The following is a 9,495-nucleotide window of genomic DNA, read 5'->3' on the forward strand; positions in this document are numbered from 1 at the left end:
TGCTGGGGCCAGCCACACCAGGGGGAGGGATCACTCAAGGGTGTAGACCCCCTTAGGTGGGGATGACTGGGGACCCTCTTAGGGCTGGCCAGACCTCAGCGCAGGCTTCTACCTATGCAAACGTTACAGATGTGAAAACCAGAGGACAGTGCTTAAGGCCCTGATGTTTATTGGCTTATGAGGAAAAACTACAAGTAGCAGGGGAAAACCACAAAGTTTAGATTAGGGGCCACTGGAATACTTACACTATCTTGGATAAACCACACAGGGGGCAGGGTGAGCGGAGGCTGGCATGGGGGAGGGGCAGGACCTCAACGGCAAAGTTCTATTTCCTGGCCTGGATAGTGGCTATCTGTCCACATAGGCGTCCATCATTTTTGTGATTTTCAGTCCAACCCCCAATGTGTGCTCTATATTCTTCTCAAGATTTGGGGACCGCAGCGCTGGCCTTCGGCACCTCACAGGAGAGACAGGGTGGGCGCCCAGCACCCTGCCGCCGCCGCCTCCTGTCCACCCCGCCCCCACAGAAACAGACCAGCTTTGACCTAGAAGCAGGGCCCACCTAGAAATCCTTGTCTCCCTTCCCAACACACCAAGTTCAAAGGCCAAGCTCTACCTGGAAGCCTTCTCCTCCGAGGCTGCATTATGACTCAGAAGGGGCCCCACCTCTTCCCCCCACTCCCTTCCCTACAGTTAAAGGTGGGGCCAGAGGCGCTGCAGAACTCAGTCTCCCTTCCTCAGGCCGGGGGCTCCCCTCCAGGGCCTTGAAGTGTCCTGTGTTTGGTGGCGGCGGTGGTGGGTGTTACCTCTGGAGGCAACTGCAAACAAGAACCATTGATTGCTGGAAGCTGGGAGTCACCCAGACCACATCCTGTCTGGCTGCAGCATGGATTCAATCATGCCAATATTGCCGGACAAAAGAACTTTCTACGCAGGCTTGCAGAAGAGAGACGGGCCGTCTGCAGCAGGGAACCGGCCCGGCCAGAGTTCCCCGCACGGGTCAGCCCTGGTCGGCAGTGTGGCCTGACTGCGTGCCAGCTTGGCCTCCGGGGCTTGCGGGGCAGGCAGAGCCTCCGGGCGGAGGGGAGAGACGGCGCCTGGGACCTTGTATTTTGCCCAGCCCCGCACACCCCGGTCCGAGCAGGCTCTCAAACAGTCACGGCATGAATGAGTGAATGAAGCGCTTCTCCAGATGGTGTGAGAAACGCAAACTATTAGCGGATCATCTGGGGGAGACCAAACTGCTGCTGGCACTGACGGCCACGGCCACCTTGCTCCCCGGACGCCAGCTCCCTTGCTGCCCCGGTGGCAGCTTGAGAGGGAGGAAGGGACACAAGGAATAAAGACTTCTGAAGTACGACCCCTGAACACCAGGCCTGCGCCGGGAGAGACTGCACTGCCTGTTTCTGCTAGAGAAGGCTCCAGAACATGTGTTTTCTCTAACATACCTTAAGCACGTAAGGAATTTGGACAGTTTCTTCCACGACTGGATGGGGAATGTTGTGGTTTTTAACTGAAACGTGCCGGAAGGCTCGGTCAGGGACAGAGAACCACACACGCAGGTCTGAGAAGCAAAGGGAGGCCAGGGGAAGGAGCTTCTGCAAAGCCCAGGCAGCCGTGAAGGGGTCCCTGGGGCAGTCAGGACTGTAAAGGCAAGGGCTCGGTGTCACCTCCCAGGAGCCATCGGGGCCCCAGGGCCCGTCTCTGAGCCGGGTGGAGCCCAGAGGCTCCCAGGTGGCTGGTGCTCACCCAGTGCAGGGCCTGAAAGGAGCAGAGCGATGTGCACCGGTGCAGACACATCGGCCGGGAAACGCCACCTGTCCCACCGGTCCCACTTGAGCACCCACAGGCAGACTCTGGACCCCCCAGGGTTCGGGGGCCCAGCTCCCACCCTCTCTTACCTGCAGGCCGTCAGTGGGCAGCAGAACTTCTCATATCTCAAAAGAGGGGCAAAGTGGTGTCCGCCTCTTTGTGAACAGTGAACAGCGCCAAGTCCACGGCCAGCACCACAGAGGGCTCACAGCTGTTCTTCTCCGATGACGGAACCCCAGGTGCGCATGCACCGGCCACGCAGGACGCTCCCAAATCTACCGCTCCCACCCCCGCCGCCTCCTGTCTCCTCGCCGAATCTCGTCCCTTGACTCAGAGAGTCAGCTTATCTCCCAGTCCATCCTTCCAGCAACATTTCAGCCCAGCCCCAAAGCCTGAAGCATGAGCCCACGCCTCCCAGAGGCCACACCACCGTCACCCAGAGCCCGAACTGAGACTCTGCTGATCGCCGCAGCCACTAAAAGTGCAGTCTCTGGTCAGAAATGCACCTACTCCAGACCTACGGGGCCAGAATCTGCATTTTCACAGGATCCTGGGGGTGAGTCCTGAGCACGGAAGATCTGCGAAGCGCTGCGCTGGGGGACAGCAGGTCCAGCCGGAGACCAGCATCCGGCCACACGCTCTGGGTCCTGGCAGAAGATTCCGATCCTGTGATAGTGTGTGCAGTGGGCGTGTACGCTGCTCGCTCCCTGCCCCCAACTCACCGCATCCACCGGAAACCTCTCAAGGAACAGACGCCTGAAAGTAGCCCTGTGTACTGTGTGCACACTCGGTGCGTACACACAGGGCCAACCCATCCTGTTTTCCACGCATCGACCCCGAGCTGCTGACAGGATCGGCGGGGCGCTGGCCCCAACACCTGTGCCCGCTCTGGAGCCCAAGGGTCCGGACTGCGAATTTCAGAGCAGCTTGTAAATGGGCCCATTGTCTCTGGGCTCTGCTACCTTTCTCAAGTTCACCTGGCAAAGAGATGACCCGTGTTTGTGTTGAGAAGCCAGCTCCCTCGTTGGCCAGGAGAGCGGCTCCCTCTAGAATGTCCGGTCCAGGAGAGAACAAAGAATGTGCTGACGAAAGGAGGCAGGCCACGGCCTGACCCGGAGCGGACCGGGCCCACTGCACTTGGCTTTATAGAGAAGGGCCGTTTCGGGCCAGGGTGTGGGGGCCCTGGGGCCTGGCCAGCCCACCATTGCCTACTTGTTTCTCTGCCACCTTTTTGTCTACTCTGAAAGCTACACGCTCTTTTAGGATAGATCTAGATTTCTGGAAAAGCTGGGAGGAAAACACAGGGCCGTATACCACTCAACCACCAGTCTCCCCCGTTACCAACCTCTCACGCTAGGACGGTGCACTTGTCCAACGCGGACCTGACGAAGGGACATGATAATGCACTAAAGTCCATTCTTTACCCAGAATCCCTTGGTTTTTTCCCCCAGCGCCCTTCTTCTGTTCCAGGAGCCCCTCCAGGACACCACGTGACATTCAGTCTGGGCTCTCGGGGCTCCTCATGGTTGTGACAGTTCACTTCCTGCTCCCCACCCCCCAGCCTTCTCCTTTCCAGGCCCCAAACTCTGCACAGTGCGAGGCAGCTGCTGGCCAGGCCGTGCATGGCCTGTTCCCAGGGGCAAGGCCACCATGTGTGCCAGGAGCATGTCACACGCGCCTGCGATCAGGGTTTTATGATTATCCCCATTACAAAGCGCCACGTGTCCCAGACGGGCAGGCCTGCCGTGGCTAAAGATGAATTATATCCCCCTGCAGTGTGGACGCGCTGACTGGCTCAGATCCGCCTAATTGCCTCCCGCCTCCCACTCATCAGCCAAGAAGCACCCAACACCACCCAGGGAACACCGCAGGGAGGGAGGAAGCAGCGAGGAGCTGGAGCCGTGCCCCGCAACGAATTCCCAGGCCCAGGCCTGGGAGGGAAGAAGCCCCCGTCTCTTGGAGCACCCAAGGGCCACGAAGACATACAGGGTCAGCCCATCACCGCGTCAGGAGCCTCGGGGCTGAGTCAGGCTGAAGGTCCCGGAGGCACCGGCCTCCGGGCTGTGATTCGGGGTCCCTGAGAGCTGAGAGCCGTGTGCCCACAGGCTGAGCCACCCCACCGGCTCTGCCCAACGAAGTATCTCCCAGGGAGCACAGGGGGTCAAGTCCACCGTTCCCGGGGATCTCTGAATGAGCTTTCCCACGGCTGACGGGGAGCTGACCCACAATAGCAGAGAACATTCCTTGTCAGAGGCTCAGAAGCCTCCCAACCACACCTGTCAGGCTAGACCCAGAAGGCACTTGGCAATGGGCTCGCAGTCCACGTGGGCAGTGCCCCCTGCGGTCCCCCCAAATCCGGGCTGCAGAAAGGGCAGCAGGGCTGAGGGAAGGGAGAGAAAGCATTTCCTGTCTGTTCCAGAAGGCTCGAAATGTGTATTTCTTCTCCCAGAGCTGGAATGGCTCGGAGGCCGGTGGCTGCCACCCACAGGGTGGTCCCCTACGCCTCGCTGGCTTGATTTCAGAACAGAGAGGGTGCTGAACGGCTTCTGCCAAGGGAGGGCGCCTGTCCAGCGACCAAGACTGGCCGGGCGGGCACAGGAGCAGGGGAAGGGGCTCCTGCTATCAGTCAATGCGGGGGGGTTGTGACGCGGGTCAGCCAATAACACCGCCCAAGCGAAAGGGCAGGTTTGCAGAGCCGGGCACGAAGGTCCCATTTCTGAGAGAATGTCGCAGTGATTTATCTCCCCAGGATGAACCACAGGTGGTCAGAGGACTCGGAACTTCTTCCGCAGGCTGCGTTTTCTATAGCTGAGAAGCATGGGTCGCTCCTAAACAGAACAGACGATGAAGGGCCCTGCTTTGTAGTCACTGGGCGGCTTCTGGGCTCAGATTCCAGGTCTCCAGGGTGTGTGTGTGTGTGTGTGTGTGTGTGTGTGTGTTTTAGATGCCATTCATCACAGGGGACTTTTATTATACAGGTTCTTCAAATAATCCGCAAGGGGGAAGGTGGCTTTCTGGGAGTAACACCAGGAACCAGGGGAAGGCTGTTTCCCTCTTTTCACGAAGGAACTCCTCCTTCCAAAAGGTGTATTCAGAAATAGGGTCCCGGGGCACCTGGCGGGCTCAGTGGGTTGAGCGTCGGACTCTTGATTTCGGCTCAGGCCATGATCTCACGGTTCGTGGGGGTTCAAGCCCCAAGTCGGGCTCTGTGCTGACCGTGCGGAACCTGCTTGGGATTCTCTCTCCCTCTCTACCCCTCCCCCGCTCAAGCTCGTGCTCTTTCTAAATAAATAAACAAACAAATAAACAAATAAATCAGAAGCCCCCAAGCTACGTGCACTGGGAGAAAGCCCTGGAGGACATCCAGGACAATTCTCTGGAGTTTTCCTCGAGGCCACCAGCAGTGCTTGTCCCTATAAAGGAAAGGGACCGTCAGAGGCACTTTATGGAAAATCTCAGTCAATAAATGGCACTTGCAAAGAGTGGACCAGGCAACAAGCATATGGAAAGACACTCCCTGTCAATCATCACGAGCACAGATCATAAACCACACGGCGGCACCACCTCGCTGCGTGATTGCGACCCCTGTGAACCAGACAGAACCAGAAAACAGGTGCTGGGTGCCATGTGGACGAACCGGGACTCCGGCGTCCGGGGGCGGGGAACGCAAAAAGGTGCACCCTGGTGAAAACACGATGGCAGTGCTTGGAAAAGCGGAAACCAGGGGGCGCCTGGGGGGCTCAGTCAGTTAAGGGCCCGACTCTTGGTTTCAGCTCAGGTCATGATCTCGCAGTTCCTGGGTTCAAGCCCCGTGTCCGGCTCCGCGCCGGCAGTGTGGATGGAGCCTGCTTGGGATTCTCTCTCTCCCTTTCCCTCCGCCCCTCCTCTGCTCACTCTCTCTGTCCTTCACTCAAAAATAAATTAATTTTAAAAATATTTTTAAAAATTAAAACTAGAACGGCTGATATGGTCCAGCGATCCCACCTGTGGGTATACATCCGAAATGACGGAAAGCCGGGCCTTGAAAGCTATTTGCACACCTGTGCTCACAGCAGCATGATTCACAAGAGCCGAGAAGTGTGACCAAATGTGTGCGGGTGGGTGGGAGGCATGAAGAAAGCGGGGTCTGTCCTCACAACGGGATGCTCTTCTGCCTTGAAAGGAAGAAGATCCAGCCACTCGCTACAACCCGGAGGAACGCAGACCACATCGTGCTGCGGGACATAAGCCAGTCACAGAAGGACAAATACCATATGACCCACTCATTGAGGGGTGTCTAACACCCTCAGTAGGATCGGGAAGTAGAGAGGTGGTCCCCAGGGGTGGGGTAGGGGCGGGGCGCGGGGAGGAAGGAACAGAGAGGTTTAGGGGTAGGTCTCGGTTTTGCAAGGTGAAAAAAAGTTCAGAGATCTGTGGCACACTCATGTGAACACACTTTACGCTACTGGAGTACACACTTAAAACACCATTACGATGGCAAATTTCATACTATGTATTTTTTTTACAATTAAAAATAAGTTTTTAAGAGAGGGAGGTCACACACAGCCTCCTTGGTTCCCTCAGGTTGTGTCCACAGCAACACGTAACAACTCCTTGAGTCGGCTGGTGCCCCACAGGACAGGTCCGAAGCAGGAAAACAACAACAACAACAAACCCCTCCATTCCACTGGTTTTATGGGGCTAAAGTGGCCTTGCCCCCCAAAGCTAATAAACAAAAAAGAAAACCATCCCCGAACAGCACTTGGGCACAGAGACACAGAAACCCAAGCGAGGCAGGTCAGCCCAATGGAATCAGCCCAAGACGTCAAGGTCAGTCAAGGTCACTTGGACGAGGAAAGCAGCCAAGACCCCAGGAGACAAGAGACTCGCTTTTCACCTTCTATGTGTCTTTCGTACTTGGAATTGTTACAAAGCAGGAATCATTCTTCCAACACACATTTGGGCACGCTAAACGTTTAGGAAAAAACATCATGTTGGGAATGAGAACCAAGATTTGTATTCCAGTGGGGGGAGGGGCCACTCCAACCCTGGGGTTTTCCGTCTCAGCTGGGCCTCCGGTCACCTTAAGGTGCTTTTAAATTTAAAGATGCAGAGGCCCCGGCCCCCGGCCAACTCACTCTCTAGGGAAGGGACCTCAGCGATATTTGTAATCCTCCCGGGTGATGTTCTAAACCGGCTGAGATTTAGGGGCACCTGGGTGACTCAGTCAGTTAAGCATCTGACTTTAGCTCAGCTCATGATCTCGTGGTTTGTGAGGTCAAGCCCTGCATCAGGCTCTGTGCTGACAGCTGGATTGGAGCCCGGAGCTGCTTCAGATTCTGTGTCTCTCTCTCTCTCTCTCTGCCCCTCCCCTGCTTATACTGTGTCTCTCTCTGCCTCTCAAAAATAAATAAACATTAAAAAGAATTTTAACCTACTGAGGTTTGGACATATGCCAACACTTCCCTTATGGTCAGAAGAAAAGTGAGGGGGGTGCCTGGGTGACTCAGACGGTTGGGCGTCTGGCTCTTGATTTCAGCTCAGGCCATGGTCTCACAGCTCCTGAGACTGAGACCCACGTTGGGCTCTGCACTGGGATTCTTTCTCTTTCCCTCTGCCCCTCCCCCTGCTCGTTCTCTCTTTTCTTCTCTCTCTCAAAATAAATATGCTTTAAAAAAAGTAAGGATGCCACCTGCACTGGGGCTCAGTACTAATGCTGGCGACTGCTGAGTTCTGACCGGTGCCTCCGGAACAGCGTGAGGACCCTGAGGGTCCCTGGGGGTGGGGGGCGGCCATTTAGCCTTAAGGCCTCAGGAAGAGAGTCCCACCAGGCAGGAAGCAGCAAAAGCAAAGCCCAGGGGCACAAAGGCACATCGCTTAGGGGACCACCGCGGAATGTTGGGGACTGGCCTGGTGGGCAGAAGGAAAAGCAGGCTGGAGATACAACTGCTCCCGTCCCGGGAGGCAAGCCACGCCGACAGGTCTACGCTTACTCTGCAAAGCCAGGATGACCTGCACATCGTGGATCCTATTTCCAGTTCTCAGGAAAGAGCAAAGGGCCGTGGGTGAACCGTGTCCCGCACGCTGTAGCCGCCAGTGTGCCTTCGTGGAGGGAACCGATGGATGAATGAATGGATGCAGAACAAGGAGGCGGCCAGGGTCACAGAGCCACAGGGCTCACAGCTGACATCCGCGCTCACGGGGCGCGACATGGCTGTGGGGTCCCACAGAAAACCTGCCAGCACACATCACGTCACGTCCCAAATACAGAGAAGGGGGCTGAAGCGCTGGGGCAGGGGCTGGGGCCTGGACCGTCACCACAGCCCAGAGTCACCCCCGGTGACACACACAACATCAAACCAGCCGCACACAGGCCTGGAAACCCGACTAATCAGATCCTCCTCGCCACGGAAACTGGGTGATAGGACCGGGAGACACAAAAGCACCCACGTCCCACTTCCCCGTGAAAACTGGGCCGTGGGCCCCGAGGAGAGGAGGGGTGGAGACAGGAGCCCGGCCACGGCTCTCGCGTGGCCCAGGGGGCAGAAGCCACGAGAAGCGCACGCAGTCTCCACAGACGGCAGGCCAGCTCCGCGGGAAGGCTCTCCACTTCGTCTCGACCTACGGAGCCCAGAGCCCCAGTACTTGGCCGATCCCCCAAATCCAGAAGAAGAGGCTCACCAAGAACCCCAAACCCTTGAGATCAGGTGGCGACAAACCCAGCGGTCGTCCAGAAAGGGGCGTCCCCCCGTGGATGGCTTGCACGCGGCATGAAGTCCAACTGAATCAAAACGACCCAGAAAACGGGGCAGGAAATGTTGAACACACACAAAAGAGGAATCTTACACTGACAAAACACAAACTGTAAAGTGACGAAAAGAGCTGCTTTATCATGCTCAAAAACCGTTCGTGGGGGGCGCCTGGGGGGCTCAGTCGGTCAAGCGTCGGCTCTGGCTCAGGTCATGATCTCACGGTTCGTGGGTTCGAGCCCCGCGTCGGGCTCTGTGCTGGGGGACGGCTCAGAGCCTGGAGCTGCTTCGGATTCTGTGTCTCCCTCTCTCTCTGCCCCTCCCCCACTCATACTCTGCCTCTCTCTGTCTCTCAAAAATAAATAAATGTAAAAAAAAATTTTAACAAACAGTTAGTGGTAATCCAGGGAAATGAAGGAATGGCGGTCATCTCCGGGGACGGGAGCCCAACTCTCGAAACCCGACAGGCCCACACACGGGACACACGGCGCCCAACGTAAAACACAGCATCGTCAAGGAGCGTCAGTGAATCGACCTCCATCAGACTCCCTGTCCCGGAGAAAACACAACTGCTGTGCAAGCATCCAAGGAATACTCGAAAACACTGGAAGTATTCCTGAAGCCCTCACGGAGCCCCAGTGCAGTGATACCAGAGGTTAACTAGCAAATAAGAGGGAAGAAAGAGGGAAAAAGAGAAAAGGACAAAAAAATAAATACTTAAAAAAATGAACTCTTAGGTTTAAGAGAATATTAAAATAAGAACCAAACGAGAAAGGACAAGGAGCATAGCTCAGGGTCCACCTCGCTCTGGGCACTCATCAGGTACTATTTCTGGAAGGCCCCACTATGAAAACCAACTGTAACCACACATCCCCCCCATGGTTCTACTGATGCTGCTGTTTCCATTTATTCCTTCTGGGTTCGAACATTCTGGAACTTTCCATCAGTCGTCACC

This window comes from Suricata suricatta, chromosome 3 (assembly GCF_006229205.1).
Source record: "Suricata suricatta isolate VVHF042 chromosome 3, meerkat_22Aug2017_6uvM2_HiC, whole genome shotgun sequence".
NCBI classification, from domain to species: domain Eukaryota; kingdom Metazoa; phylum Chordata; class Mammalia; order Carnivora; family Herpestidae; genus Suricata; species Suricata suricatta.